Here is a 15,737-nt window from a genome sequence, read left to right as displayed (position 1 = left end):
AATATAATAAAAAAAAAAAGAAAAGAAAAGATGGCCTGAAAGTGGGGTCTTAAAGAGAGAATAGAGTGTAATAGGATTTTGTGAGGGTGGGAGGGGTGTGTCCAGGACCAGCTGGAGTGAGATTCTATTTTGAGAAAGAAAATTGAAAAAGTTGGAGCAGTGACCTGGCCTGGCAGTGTAAAGGGTGAAAATGTGTTTAACCAGAAACATAAGGAGTCTTCTATTGCTATATAATGAAAGTGGTGTCAGTCACCTGAAGGCCCACTGTGAGCAGTGAGCTGTCCTGGCTTCTTCATGCTTCGTTTGGATTTGTCTAGCAAGACTCAGGTGTATTTGACTGGGCTGTCTGGGCTGAGTTCCAGCATGCCTTCTTCCAAATCTCTGGGATTCTCTACACAGATACAGTAGTTTTCATGTCTTTCCTGCTGTGGTAGCCCATCACCTTTGTGAGATCAGTTGTGTACACTAGACTCTGTGCTCTGCATAGGCAATAGATGTTAGGTTCTTCCCTGGATTCCCACCATCTAGCTCTAGCCCTCAGTGAGAGTACAAATTCATTAGGGGTTTAATTTCCTCTTTGAACATACCACAGACTTGATTTCTCCATTTGAGACCCATTCTGGGGATGACCCTAAACAGTGATGATCTGATGTAAATAAGAAGGTCTGGCGTAGGGCGAATTCTCAGTATCCTCAATAAGCACTTGATGAGGGTCACGTTCCAGGCTTAGGTAACGAGATCTCACCACTCGATGGGAACCGGTTTTTATTGGCAACTTGACAAGTCATACTACACAGTCTTTCCCACTCCACCTACAGCACCGGTAAGTGACAGATTTAGGTGGTAAATGCTTGGTATGCCTTGAAGATTTTGTTCTAGCCAATCAGCAGACTGCTGCTATGACATGGGTGTGCCTTGATGACAAATAGTGGCCTGATTATTAAGGTCTATTGTTCCTAAGATAGGTTTTGGGAGGCCGCCCAGTGACTGAACCAGATTTAGAACTGCCTGCAGGGACTGGGAGGCAATGAGGAACACGTCTTCTGGGTGTCAGTCCTGTTGCATCATTGACCCCATTTAAGAACCTGGAATTTAGCCGTTGATATTAATTGTCCCCCTGAAGGCTCAGATTATTTTGACCCCCTAATTCTTATAAAAGGGTATTCAGAGAAGGGGAGATGGGTGAGTGGATGATCTGAGAGATGAGATTGATGGATGGTAGGTAGTAAGTCATCAAGTTCATGACAGATATGTGATAGAATGCAGGGATGGATGGATGGGTGGATGGATGGATGGATGGCTGGTGGAATACAGGAATGGAGGAACGCAGAATCAGGCTGTACCTGGGGATAGTCCACCTAGTGAAATGTGCTTAATGCTAGTTCTGGGGTGCTGCTGTGAAGGCACCTCTGTTTGCAGTTTCTGACAGCAGTTTCTGAAGACTTTCTATGAGTGGCTAACTAACTTCATAGGGGCAAACCCATTCCATGTATTTTTTTTTCAGGAATCAATAATAAATCAAAAATAAATAACACCTACCTTTTCAAAGCTTGCCATCCACCAAGATACTTTTTAAAAAATTATAAAATGCCATTTTTATAATTTCCTCACTGAAAAGAGACTTCTTTAAACCAGACTGCTACAAATTTACAACACTTATTCCAAAAGAAAAATTTAATACTAGACACATTTGTTTAAATTTTTCATCCTGAAAACCTTAATAGGTGGTTTGGGATACCACTGCTCAGAAGACTTCAGCCAGCTTATGGAGATGATATAAAACATGTATATACATATATTGTTCTCTCATGTGATAGCTGGATGGACTGTATGGAAGAGAGTGAAATACTTGCAAACAGAGCATATTAAGAAAAATCACTCCTTTAAAAATATGAAAACGAACAATAAAATGACCTCACATACAGTTTCAGACAGAGGCACTGAAGCTCTTAGTGGCCCATTACTTTTGAACCAGCTTGTTGTTTCTGAAACTCTGTACTTATGCCTGAACCTTCTACACTCATTATCCACATGCTTTATTCAGTAAGCTGATTTTGTCACCTATCATGATGTCATGAACATTTTTTTGTTGCTACATAGTCCTTGTAATTACTTTAAATAATTGTATACCATTTCATTCATTATGGCCCTGTTGAATATTTAGGATGCTTGTGGTTTAGATTCATTGAGAATTAAAAAAATTTAATTAGTGGGTATTTTATTTCTTTTCCTTATTCTCCTTCATATGAATGGGAAAAATTAAAAATGCTTTTTTAATCTTTTTCAAAGGGTATATTTCTTAGGGCAAAAATTGAATCCTAAAGTTTAAGCATAGCTTAAACATATTGGAGTTATACTCTTATCCATCATAGTTATGACTGTTCATATCTACAGTTACACATATTATCTAATGAAACACTGAAAACTTTTGCAAGCTTTAGATAACATCTCATTCTGGGTGGGAAGCCAGAGGCCCTTACTCTGATGTTACTTGTCTAGGATCTGTACCTAGTGTATCATCCTTTTGCCCACAAGATCTAGCAATTCTGGGCACTGAATGACTTTGATAGGTACTTGCTGGTATAGTGTGCAAGTTGGTGGTCATGAATCAGACCTGGGACTCTTTCACTTCAAAGCCTGCACCGTCTTTTAAGCCTTTCCCATTAACTATGATGTTGGTTGGGATAGGGAGTGGATATGCAGGTGTTTTTAACTAAGGACCCTGGCCTAGGGAAGCACCCCAGAGTTGAAACCACAGTATACAGTTTCTCTAGACTTTTGCTTGCAAATCATTTTTCAGAAATCATCACCCAGTGGAGCTATTATTACACATTGCTAAGACCAGTCCACAGAGAGAGGTTCTAAGTGCGGGGTGACACATTAGAATCAGAAACCTTGCTAGCTTTTTTGTTTGTTTGTTTGTTATTGTTGTTGTTGGTAGTGGTGGCAGTTGTGATAGTGGTGTGTGTGCCTTTGTGTGTGTGTGTATGTGTGTGTGTAACCAGAAGTTCTGATTATGTATTTCTAGGTCACTCACTGTTCTTTCAGTGATGCCCAAAGTACAGCTATGAGAGGAAGGGTTGGGAGGGTCTGCAACACTTTAAAGAGGGATTCTATTTGGACTTCTCCTGGAAGCATAGACGAGGGGCCCACTGGTACACAAGAATTGGCAAACCATATAGATCAGAGGGAAAAGCAAGTCCCAAAGACTCGAAAGAACATATAATGATCTATCTCTGTGAGAAATGAGGCTATTTCCAATGAAGGAGATGTCAAAAGCAACAAAAGTTTGTAAGGTTGCAACCAGAGTTGATGGTGATTTATGCAGTATGTGAGTGTTGGGTATCCATGTGTGGCTGTATCTCCTTGTGTGGTACTGTCTGTCTGTCTCTGTCTGTCTGTCTGTCTGTCTGTCTGTCTGTCTCTCTGTGTGTGTGTGTGTGTGTGTGTGTGTTTGTAGATATAGGAGAGTATCTGTGGGCACAGAGTTGCCTCAAACGAACACTACAGTGGGTTTAAAAAAAAAACTGACAGAATGGAAGATTTATTCTTTCAAGAGAATCCTTGCAAGCACCTATGCCGTGTGCTTGGCAAGTGGGGAAAAAAAGATGACTTACAGAGATAAAGTCCTTGTCAAATGTAACTCACACTGTAGTGTTTACCAGAAAGTAACACCAAGAAAAAAAAAATAGAATCACAGAGCATAGCAAACATCAGGAATAAAGGAAAGATAATGGTACAACATAAAATAACCATGGGACAGAGTGAACCAGGGAACCAGGCAATGCTACCTCAAGGGGGTAACATTTGAACAGAGGCCTGAAGAAGAAAGAACATTCTAGGTAGATGAAATGCTTAAGTGGAGGAAGGAAACCTGAATGTATCAGAAAAGAGCAGATGGTATGTGAGTATAACCAGTGACAATTCTTCTTCTTCTTCTTCCTCCTCCTCCTCCTCCTCCTCCTCCTCTTCCTCCTCCTCCTTCTCTTCTCCTTTGCCTCCTCCTCCTTCTCTTCTTCCTTCTGCTGCTCCTGCTTCTCCTCCTTCTGCTTCTCCTGCTTCTGCTTCTCTTGCTTCTGCTCCTGCTGCTTCTGCTTTATTAAAATCCCAATGCCAACAGCTTAATCCTTATTTCCCCATAATTCCCAAATGTTATAAGTACATTATTTTTAAAATGCAGCTATTTAATTCACTTTATGTCCTGGTCACAGTTCCCCCTCCTCTCTTCCGAATTGAACCCTTACAAATTCCTCCCTCCACTGCCCCCTCCCTTTCTCTTCAGAGAAGTGCCCTTGGATATTACTTCACCCTGGTACATCTAGTCCCAGCAGGTCTTGGCACATCCTCTCCCACTGAGGCCCAACCAAGCAGTCCAAGTAGAGAGGATCCAATGTCAGGGAGCAGAGACCAAAGCAGCTTCCACACCATTTGTTAGGGGACCCACATGAAGACCAAGCTGCCCATTTGCTACAAACGTGTAGGGAGGGGATCTAGGACCAACTCCTGCATGTTCCCTGGGTTGGTGCCCCAGGCTCTGTGAGCCCTCTTGGTCCCAGGTTAGTTCACTCTGTGGATTTTTTTGTGGTGTCCTTGGACTATGTGGCTTATTCAATCCTATCCCCTACTCATCCACATGACTCCCTAGGCTCTGCCTGATGTTTGGCTGTATATCTCTACATGTTCTTCCATATGCTGCTGGATGAAGCCTCTCAAGAGACAGTTATGCTAGGTCCCTGTCTGTAATCATAGCATAGTATTATTAATAGTGTCAGGGGCTGGCTTTCTCATATGATATGGGTCTCAAGTGATGGACTTCTAGAGTGAAGCTTAAGCCAAAAAAGAGTGAGATTTTAAGAAATACGGATTCTGAGTTTGACTACACAGGTGTCTCTGTTTCTGCCACACAACCTGTGTGTGTCGGGGATGGGTGGGGGTGGGTGTTACTGTATATTTCCTCCTGGATTTGCTCAACTAAAGAGGCAATTTGGAGACCATTTCTTTTCAGAGAAGATCATGAGTTTGAAAAGCTGTCTGGGTAACTGGCCCATTACTTACTTGCCAGAGATAAGTGTTGTGGCTTTCAGTTATTCAGTGTACTTTTACTAAGCAGCTGCATGGCCTATGCCCTGTCCTAGGTGCCAAGGGTACATCAGTGAACAAAATACAAGCATTTCTGCCCTCTTGGAGTTTACCGTAAAGGCTAGTAGACTAGTAACAGGAAAGACAATAAATGAAACATGAGGGAGACTTGCAAGCACTATGGAGAAAGAGCTGGGATGATGGGTGGGTAATGATGTTGATGAGTAGAGAGTGGGCTGAGGATGGATATGTAGTATATGTCAGTTTGCAGAATGTGTATGCAGCCTCCACAGAGGCCATCATAGGCAATCTATTGCTACAGTGCCACTGCCCCATGGCCTGCAGGCAGACTTGATGCATCTTCCTGTTTGTTTGCTTAGTGGGACTTTCCAACCTCACTCCTCCTCTGTGATGATCTTATTTACTTGTTTGCTCTTTCTTTAAATAATGTGGGTGAATGCAGATGTGATTGTAGAAGGTGTGAACTGTGGGAGAAGGAACTGAGAATGGGGTCAGGTCTGTGAAAGCTAAGTCCATGGCCTTGGAGCAGAGTCGAAGGAACTAGACTCTGATACTGAGTTCAGACAGTTCTGAATTCAAGTTTGGGGGAGTTTTCTAATTGGAAATAGAAAGGTATTCGGGTAGGAGAAGGGCTGGGGAAACAATTTTGCTGGCATACCCTGATGCCTGGGTTAGCTATGTGAGCCACCCCCTTGTTGGTCTGATGGGACATGGTTGGAATTAGAGGCCAGTTTTGTTCCTGACTTAGTGCTGAGATGTGAAAAGAATTTCAACTGGAGGGACCCTTAACCCTACACTGACCTTAATGCTGTTGTCCCACCTATGGTAAATTGCGACACATTTCCCCATAGAAGCCTAGGGAGGAGTGCCCTTAATCAGCCACCGAAACTCGGGGCAGGTGTTAATTAGTCCATCTTGTGGTGATTCTATCTTTCCTTCATTAAGGATGAGGGCAGAGCAGGGCCCCCTCTTGCTCCTGGATCCTCCCTGTCCTCTACAGGAGGCTGCTGGGGTGGGGAGCTTAAGTGTAAGAGCCATGTGGAATTGAACAGCACAGCTCTGCCATGCCAGTCCCAAGGGGAATACTCCACACTAGAGTCACTGCAGGAAGAAGTACACTGACCTCTAACAGCCTTACATCCTGGGAGTTGTTTCACCATAACAGGAGGCCCTTCTTGCTGAGGTACCACACCAACAAATTGTTCTTATTCTGAGCATTTCCTCACCATGCTCCTCTTAGCACTGAGGAACAAATACACTCAGGGATATGCTCACCTCAGCCTTCAGAGGTGGTGACTTGTAACAGGAGAACTTGAATAGGAGAGCACCAGGTTGAAATTGAGGCATCAAAGCAGTCACCCTTAGTAGTTGCATCTGGGTTATGTGACTGTGGTCAAGTCACACAAAAGTGTGTTAAAAATTTCTCCTGTAAAATGAGTTTGAGATTTTTTTTTTTAATAATTCATTTTATCAGAGACATTTACATTTGTGGTGGAGAAGTGAAAGAATATTAATGGAAATTACATGAAAGCCCTGAGATGTTAGCCTGGTTTAAGATCTGGATATGTTAAATCACACCCTTGCGAGTGGACCTGTTTAGGAGTGGAAACCTAACCTGGGTTTTAAATGCTTACTTTTTGTAGTCAGCTTTATAGGCAAAATGAAAGGACTTCAGAAAGTTGCGCGGGCCTTTTCTGTCAGGGCCTGTGATTCTAACTGAGGCAGTGAGTACCTTGGTCCCAAGCGAGTGGTGCCCAACCTTTCTGCTATGTGGCATGAACTTTTAGCTCAGATGCCAACCCCACCCCTTACCAGTTGACTTTAGACAAGTTTCTTCAATTTTCGAGTCTCCATTTTTTTTTTCCAACATGGAAAATGTTAGCATTTAATTAACCTCCGGCGTGGCTTTTAAGCCACTAGAACACAGACTCCTCCAACACCCTCAATCTTCTCTTCAGCTCTTCTGCTGAGGAATTTGGCCTTCACGATCACAGGTTGCTTAGGGAGCCTTCCCTTGCCCAGAACTTTGTAGTAGCCCGGTGGAACAACATCCATGATGGGAGCAGCTCCAGTCTTGTTTTTTGCTGCATTGACTCATGACTGCTCGCTGACCAACGTCCACAATTTATCCAGGTTGACAGTTGGGCAGAAGCTCTGGTCCCTCTTCAAGTGGTAATGCCTCATACCAACTTTCCCAAAGTAACCTGGATGGTATTTGTCAAAGTTGATCCTGTGGGGACGCATGCCTCCAGCATTCCCGCGGTCTCCTGGGTGCTTGAGGTGATGCGGCCATGACCATGGCTCATGTGGCCCCAGAGTTTCTGGGTCTTCCTCAGTCTGGATGGCATGGCGGTGGCAGAAAGGAAAGAGCGAGCCTCCATTTTTTTTTAAACGATTTTATTTATTTTATGTATATGAGGGCATCAGATCCCATTGCAGATGGTTGTGAACCACCATGTGGTTGCTGGGAATTGAACTCAGGACGTCAGTAAGAAGAGTCAGTGCTCTTAACCACTGAGCTATTTCTCCAGCCCCCTCCGTTTTTTTAACCTATACATTTGGGATAATTACTTCCACCCCATTTGTGGTGGATGCTGAAATGAAAACAAACAAACAAAAAACAAAAAACAAAACAAAACAAAACAAAAAACCGAGAAAATTGTGTGAAGTGTTTTACATGGTGGTAGCATGTGGAAACCGGAAAGCACTGACTGGTGACCATGTCATTCTTGGGCTGTATTTCCAGGTTTCCGTTTCCCAGTCTTGTTTCGAATTCTCCTTGATATGAGAAGCCTCCAACTGCGCAGCGGTGGAAAAGCCAAGCTGACACATATAAGAAATGACCAAAAAATTATACAGTGCAAGGCCCTCTGATGTGGCCTGCTTCACCTTTTAATTTGCAAAGAAGGGTCCAAGGCTCAGAAAGGGGGGTGCCCAAATGATCTCAGCAGAAAATTACTGAAAGCTGGATAAAGACCCAGGTGATTTGGTACCGGGATTGCGGAGCTGTCCAGAGCCTTTCAGGTTTTATAATTTATCCCCAAGGGGAGCTATCCTATCCATGTCACTGCTGTACAGCTCTGACTGAGGTCCAGGGAAATTTTTCATGAAGGACAGAGCAGTGGCCAAGGCTGTCATTTCCAAAGTCCACAGGCGCCCCCTGTTGGTTAAGAGCTGAGGCTGCTTCCAGTAGGGTTTCTGGGTACCCTGCATTACGCGCTGTGGTGTGATTGTTTTTGTTTGTTTGTTTGTTTACTGTAACTACTCCAGCTCAGTGTCACATTTTAAAGACATTCTGATAATGAATGATAAATAATAGTAAGAGGCAGGTTTAGCTATGCAAGTACCACCTCAGGTCTTCATGCAGACCCAGATTTCTTTCTCACACACTTCCTTCTGTCAGAATGAGTTTATAGGAACTTAGGCACTTGAGTGTCTCAAGATGTCCTTGTTTTTCCTTATGTTTGGAAGATAGGTTGTCTGGGTATAAAGTTCTGGGATGTCAGTTGTTTCAGTAGTTTACAGATACCGTGCTCCATTGTATGACATGGTTATTTCTGTCAAGGAGACCACCACCCCTCCACTCTGTATTTCTGTGTAAAAAATAGAATCTTTTCTTCTGGCTACATTATAGAAGCCTTTCCTTATTACTGTTCTACCAAATTTGACTTGATATAATTGACCTTGATATAATTTTCTTTGTGCTTCTTGTGTTTTAAAATCAATAATATTCCCCGACTCATAGTTTTCTTTAAAAAATTACCACCTGGAAAAATTGTTCATTATTTCTTCAGAACACATTTCTCCTACCATCACGTCTGTCTGTCTTTTGGGGATCTCAGCTATCAAGGCCACATGAAATTGACTGCCCTGGGTTTATGTCACTCTAACTCAATTTATTGTTTTTGTTTCCTTTGATTCTCTTTGAATTGTCTCTCTAATGAGGTTTCCAGATCTGTTAACCCTTTCTTCTGTAGCACGTAACATACTGCTAATCAAGGCCACCTCCTCTATGATGGACTTGTGTCACATCCAGTTAATTTCTTTCTCAGACACTTTAGTTTTTCTTCCAAGGAACTTCATGTGAGCCCTTACACCCATCTTCTTTGCCTCTGCTGAATTTCTCTGTACTGTAGAGTGAGTGTCCATAATGCCCTCATTTACTGGGCTATTAGCATGTACTTTACCACTGAGCTATACCCCCAGCCCATGACTAATCTTTGTTAATATGGTATCCTCGGGGCTATTGGTTCCACCCCCAGTACCAAAACCCGAAGTGCTTAGCCCTGTGAGTACTGCTCCATTCAGTTTTGCAGCAGAAGATACGGAGGAAGAACTGAGTGCATCTAACTACTGCCTGGGGAGACTTGGGCTGTCCTCTGTGAAGACATGGCACTCTTTGTAACCATGGGTGAGTCCTTCTTGGTAGTGATGGCTCCTTCCCTTGCCTTAGAAACCTTCCTCATTGATAAGAGTTCAGCATCTCAGGGCTACAGATTTGAGGGGACCACTCCTGACTGTTGGAGCCTAGTGCCCTTCCCCACTTATACATGCATACATCAGTACAAATATAAGTGTATGTGTATATACACATACATACACATACACATGTACATATACATAGTGTCCTCCCCCCTTCACAAGAATCTCGTTTCAGAACTCAACCTTGCAGTGGTTTACTTCTAGGGTCACTCAGGACCAAGCCTCTTTGGTCCTGGAAGAACAGTGCTTTCATCTGGTTCCCTTCCTGCGTCACGTCCTGGAAACCCTGCACCACATCCTGAGCTGAGCAGCTCTAAGGCTTAGTTGCTTACTTCTCATCTATCTGGATCTGGGCTTGCTCTGACTCTATGTTTAGAAAACATTGTTTTTCTGTATTTTGTCAGGTTTCATAGTTGTTTTAGGAGAATGATAAAGCCATTTCTGTATTTCCATTTTCACCAGAAAATGAACTTTACATTTTTTACTTTCATTAGTTTAATCTTAATACCATTATTCTGGTCTTCCTGGGGGATTACAAATTAAAATCATAAAAGCTGAGTAAAAATGTGGTTCTAGCATTCAGGAAGCTGAGGCAGGATGATTTATACTACTGCCTCAAATTCTAGGCCAGCCTGAGGTACATAGTAAGACTCCTTCAAAGAAAGAAAAAAAAAGGAAAGATTATAATTACACTTCTATCCTATTAAAATTCCAAATTGATTAATAAAAAATGGCATCCCTCTTCCTTCACCCCACTCCCACAAACTTTTTGCTCAAGCACCTGCATTTTCCACAGATGAGGTGGGTGTTATCTTTTATGCTCAGAATGGGTCCATGTTAAGTGCCAGCACTTACTTACCAGGTCAAAGTCACCTGATAGGGCCTCAGGGAATTAAATCAAGCCATTTCAATGATTCACAGCACAACTGAGGTAATATCAATTCTATTGAGAACAATCAGACCTTTTATACCCTTATGGAAACAGAATATTGTACCAGTTCCGAGGGTCAACACAGTTGTAGTTGCTAGAATACAATGGCACTTGCAAGCTATATAGGTTGCACAAGATTAATGTCTAAGATCAATTGTCCTGTCAGGCTTTCATGGACTCTAACCTGGAGAACTTATGATGAAAAACTCATAAGGCAGTTAGGCCAGGGAACTCCATGATTGCCTGCAGGTCCATGGTCCTTGACAGATATGTTCTAAATGGAGAATTGAGGAGTGAGAGGCTGAGTACAAGTGTGCGAGAGGCATGGTAGACAGTAGAAAGGAGGGGAACAATGAAGATAGTTCTCAGGGACAATCCTACCCATACTTCCACTGACTTGGTCATCTCTCTTCCCACCAAGGGTAAAAGTTCTGCTTCTTCCACAGATCCTATTTATTTAGTCTTCAAAGCTATAACTATTTTATTAGGAGTGTCCTAGGATAGCTACAAGATTCTTTCCTGACCATGTTCTTTTAGAGACTTAAACAACTTTGGTAGAAAGGTCAGAGGAAGTAGATCAGGCAAGACCAGTGACTCCCAGGAAAGAGCAGAGGCTGTGGGTTCTCTGATGCCCCTTAGGAACAAAGTCTATGGTGCTTTTGTTATTTAGTACAAATGTGTGAAGAACAGTTTTGCCTCGTGACTATGGCACCATATTCACTGCCTGCTTGTTGGGAGGCAAATTTCCAGATCCCAAGACAGATAGGAAGGTCCTGACCATGAAATAATCAGTTCCATGAGAGTTACTGAGCCTGAGAGGACCCACCAAGTCTCCTGCTTAACTCTTCATAGGAATATGAGACTTGGGCTTCTTGTTCTTTAAGACTGTAGTTGCAGAATGCCTGGAGAAGAAGTCGAGAGCACACGTAACAGAATGGTGAGCTATGGGGGTGGACACTTAAGTAAAATGATATTTTAGGAAGGATGGTAGGGATGATAGGTTGCTTTAGACTGTTAAACCCTGCCCGGAGTCCAGAAAGGGAAACTGTACCCCAAAGAGTAATGTCATTTGCCAGGCACAATACTGGTATTTAAATCTTGATTTTGTCAATTCTTTACAACAACCTTATGTGGTGGGCTCTGCCCTTGTGTGCTTTATAACAGAGGACAATTAGACTTCATAAGGCTTGCTCTTCATAAGGAATGATGGAAATGTGTCGGGAGTCTGAAAGCGGGCTGAGATATTAGTGTAAGTAAAGCCTTCAGGTGAACTCACTCTGGAGGTGCAGCTCCCCCCACCCCGAGAGATGCTCTCAGGCATTAGGGTGGCCAGGGGTAGGAGCCTCACTCAGGGGCAAGAAAGGGTATAACAGAAGCAAAAAATGTGAGGTGAACATGAAAGACAGATCTAGTCTGTAGAGAAACTGAATTCAGGTGGAGGAGTAAAATCTTACTTTGGACTGTGTGAAATTGTTGTGTTATAGTCCAAAATGGTGGATGAGGAATGGTTTGTGTTCAAGTTAATGAAAGGCCCCCAGGATCCACACCCATCTTCCATATTACTCATGAAATATAGATAAGAGTGAGGTAAGCCAGATGCCTTATTTTGGCATCTGGAGTGTACAACATTCTGCAACTATATCTTCAATAAGACACCTGTTAAAACATACACATTGCTTCTGAGGAGTAAGAGTTACATAACACCTCTACCCTATTAGTTTTATCAAAGCAATTTGTCACTTGCCCAGAACAATATACAAAATGATGGAGTGGGCATTTTAATCACATAGTCACTTTGATTGACCTTTGTGGAGAGAACTGCTTCTAGGACAGGAAGAGTAGAGGGGACTGAGAGAGAAGACCCAATCTGGGAACACCCCCCAAAATGCTGTTTGATTTGTTTCTGTGGCTGTCCTGTATGGCAGGCTTGTGACTCTGTGGTAATCTGGCTCCCTCTTCAGGCAAAGTTTTGAAATGCACAACCTTGCATCAAACGTTGCAGATTTGAAAAACCTGTAAGGAAAAATTCAATTGTGTGAGCAGATATGGGCAGTGGCCATCACTGCTGCTATTGTTCAAGGACATAAATCATGCTCAGAGCTGCCCAGGCTAACAACTCAATAGTGTCAGAGTTGGGGTTGACCTCTGTGTTTGCTACTCAGAGACACAGGAAAACTTAAGGGCAAGGACCAACTCTTTGACTTTCTTCCACCTCACCAGACTATAGTGGAGGGCAATAGACCTGAGCCCTCAACGACAGAAGCCTAAACCCTCACCCTTGGCACTTCTCCTCAGAGCTTGGCAAATTCTCACCCTACTACACAGAATGAGCCTTAGACATTAGAGCTGTGTGGGGATCAGTCCTTCTGTCCTGCATTGTTTCCATGGTGTCTGCGTGGCTTGCTCCTCACCTTCATTCATGTTCTTGGAGATCATGTGGGAAACTGTCTTTATGGGGACTCCTCCCCTTCCTGCTGCCTCACCTTTGGGCAATCATCTCTTGTTTTATTCCCTGTTTGACAGGTGAGAAAAATTTGAATTTTGGAGGCGGAAGAGCACCTATCCATGCATTCATTTAACAAGAAGTATTTAGTGTGCCTCTTCATATGTCCCTTCAATGTTGTTGACAGTAAATAACACTTGGATGCAGTTAGTGAATAAATAAAGGTGGACTTGGATGTAAAAAAAAAAAAGAGCCACATAAAAAGGCTTGGGAGTTTGAGAGCCAGGGGTAAATTGTACTTTTAATGGGACTAGAGCTTTATTAAAAACCATGATTGAGGTAAGGGAGTGACTCAAGCAGACAACTTGGTAAGAAGATTCCAGGCCAGTAAGTGCCTGCACTTACTTATTTGGCAAGGTCAATTAATATTACTGAAAGAAATTAAACCAGGTTGGTTGGATGGGGCACAGCATATCTGAGCTGTGACAATTTTATTGAGAGCAATCAGACTTTTTATACCTTTATCAGAAATAGAATATAATGGCAATTGATAAGATCAATACTGTTGTAGTTGCCAGAAACCAATGAGGTTTGCAAAGTATACAGGGTACACAAGACTAGTGTCTAAGACCAATCTTTCTGTCAACCTTTCATGCTTCCTTGACTACTTAGGGAACCAGGACATCATGGGAAAGCAACACTATTGCTGGGTCTCATTTTTTCAACCTGTAAATGGATTTGTAATCCTATCCAAGGAGAGATGATAGGTGAGGATGTGTAGGTGCACTGTGAGGCCCAGGATGCTAATACATACTCCAGATGTGGTAATGCACATCTGTTGTCCTCTTATTGCTCTCCAGCAACAATAGCCTGATTGATATACTATGTATGAATTAGGCTCATTGGCACATCTGTCATGGCTTCATCTATGGCCTGTGCAGGAAACCATAGAGTTGGCCTTGCCTGGCTGCCTTGAGAGACATGAGTCACAGGTTTTTCACGTTAGAGTCCATGTCTCCTGGAGCACGATATGCCTTCCAGTTTTTGAGAGACCAATACAGTCTCTCAGGCAGTGACGCACTCAGGCTACTTTGTGTTTCTTTGTGTGTTCCCTTATTAGTTAAGGAAGCATGAAAACTTGCCGCGACAATTGGTCTTAAACATTAATCTATGTTCTTCTTTCTTGTGGCTGGTGGGGGCTAGAAATCAGGAGATCTTTATGGTAGATCTATGTGTTCCTTTGTGTGTGTTGTATGTGTTGGAGTGTAGACTGGAGTCTGGGTATGACAGGTATCCGTATTTAGTTTCTTCCTGGCCTTTGTGCCTAGAAAAGATGCTGCCAGCTTGCTTGCCTAGTGAAGAGTGGCGCCACCTGCTGTCTATATGTGGAATCTGCTTTTTCATGCAAGGGCTTGTCTTTAGGTCTACCTTGAAGTGACACACAGAGTCCTCCTGGATACGTGACTCTAGCAAATCAGTTCTTGATTGTCTTTCATAGCACTTTGTATCTATAATTCCTTGTAGTATCATCATTCTATCTTCCTTCGTCTGTTTGTGCCAGTGTGTGTTAGTTTGCTACCACCGTGCCCCCACCTTCAGTTAAACTATCAAGACTTCAAAATTATCTACTCTAAACCACCCCCAACAGTCCCTAAACACCTTGGTCTTTCTTGTCCCCAAGATGGCCTACTTCCACCTCTTTTGCATCTGCTGTGTCTGTCTCCCTCTAGTGGAGGATTAGGGAGTCAGCACCATTTGTCCCTGATTCCTAAAATGAATCTAAGGCCTGAGAATATATGAGGTGTTCAGTACAGTTCTGAGAAAGAGCATGTGGGAGACTGCTGAAAGCATCCTACACCCACATAGGCACAGTTTGTACAAGTAGAAAATGTTGCTATCCAATGGCAACCTTCTAAAGGATGATTGCGTGACTGCACTTGCAAATGTCTGCCACTAATTCTTGATGCTGGGAACTCAGTAGCATCCCTTTAAAAAGCTTCACAGATGTTGACACTCACACAAAACTCCAGATGTTGATGTCTTGACTTTCACACAGATAAACTGCATGCATTTTGAGTTTTGCTAACACAGGCTCCCTTTGTTTTTCCTTTTTATTGAATACTCTGATTACAGATTCCCCTCCCTCTATTCCTTCTAGTTCCTCCCAATCTCCCCTCTCGTCTGGGTCTACTCCTTTTCTGTCTCTCATTAGAAAACAAACATGTTCCTAAGGGATAATAATAAAACAAAATACAATCATATGAAAAAAACCTAACACACTGGAATTGGACAAAACATCAGAAGAAAAAGAGCCCAAGAGAAGACATACAAAACAGAGACTCACTTGTTTGCACATTCTGGAATCCACCCCCCCTTTTTTTTTCGAGACAGAGTTTCTCTGTGTAGCCCTGGCTGTCCTGGAACTCACTCTGTAGACCTGTCCAATTTTCTGAGGAACCACCAGACTGATTTCTAGAGTACCAGCTTGCAAACCCACCATCAATGGAGGAGTATTCCTCTTTCTCCACATTCACACCAGCATCTGCTTTCACCTGAGTTTTTGAACTTAGCCATTCTGACTGGTGTGAGGTGGAATCTCGAGGTCGTTTTGATTTGCATTTCCCTGATGACTAAAGATGTTGAACATTTCTTTCTTTCTTTCTTTCTTTCTTTCTTTCTTTCTTTCTTTCTTTCTTCCTTTCTTTTTTTTTAGCTTTATTGCATTATGATGAGAAAAGTTACATGATTTCAATTTATCTAAATTTGTTAACATTTAAAAAC

At 42.6% G+C, this 15,737-nt stretch overlaps 1 protein-coding gene and 1 pseudogene across 9 annotated transcripts in view; both read right to left on the bottom strand.

Annotated features, from left to right (window-relative positions):
- Positions 1-15,737, bottom strand: part of Crnn (cornulin) — an 87,522-nt gene that overhangs the window by 23,685 nt on the left and 48,100 nt on the right. For 2 of the 9 annotated variants that reach the window (XM_031374688.1, XM_031374687.1), the window contains exon 2: positions 6,376-6,526. The exons of 6 other annotated variants lie outside the window; for them this stretch is intronic. The gene's annotated coding sequence lies outside the window, so the exon portion shown is untranslated. Of the gene's footprint in view, positions 1-3,915; positions 3,961-6,375; positions 6,527-15,737 lie in introns of those variants that run through there. One more of the 9 variants, XM_031374689.1, reaches the window with a different exon arrangement.
- Positions 7,009-7,448, bottom strand: LOC116093350 (annotated as a pseudogene).

The sequence above is a fragment of the Mastomys coucha genome, unplaced genomic scaffold (assembly GCF_008632895.1).
Source record: "Mastomys coucha isolate ucsf_1 unplaced genomic scaffold, UCSF_Mcou_1 pScaffold16, whole genome shotgun sequence".
In the NCBI taxonomy this organism is placed as follows: Eukaryota; Metazoa; Chordata; class Mammalia; order Rodentia; family Muridae; genus Mastomys; species Mastomys coucha.
The sequence above is the reverse complement of the archived record's forward strand: the minus strand, read 5'-3'. Positions and strand labels throughout refer to the sequence as shown.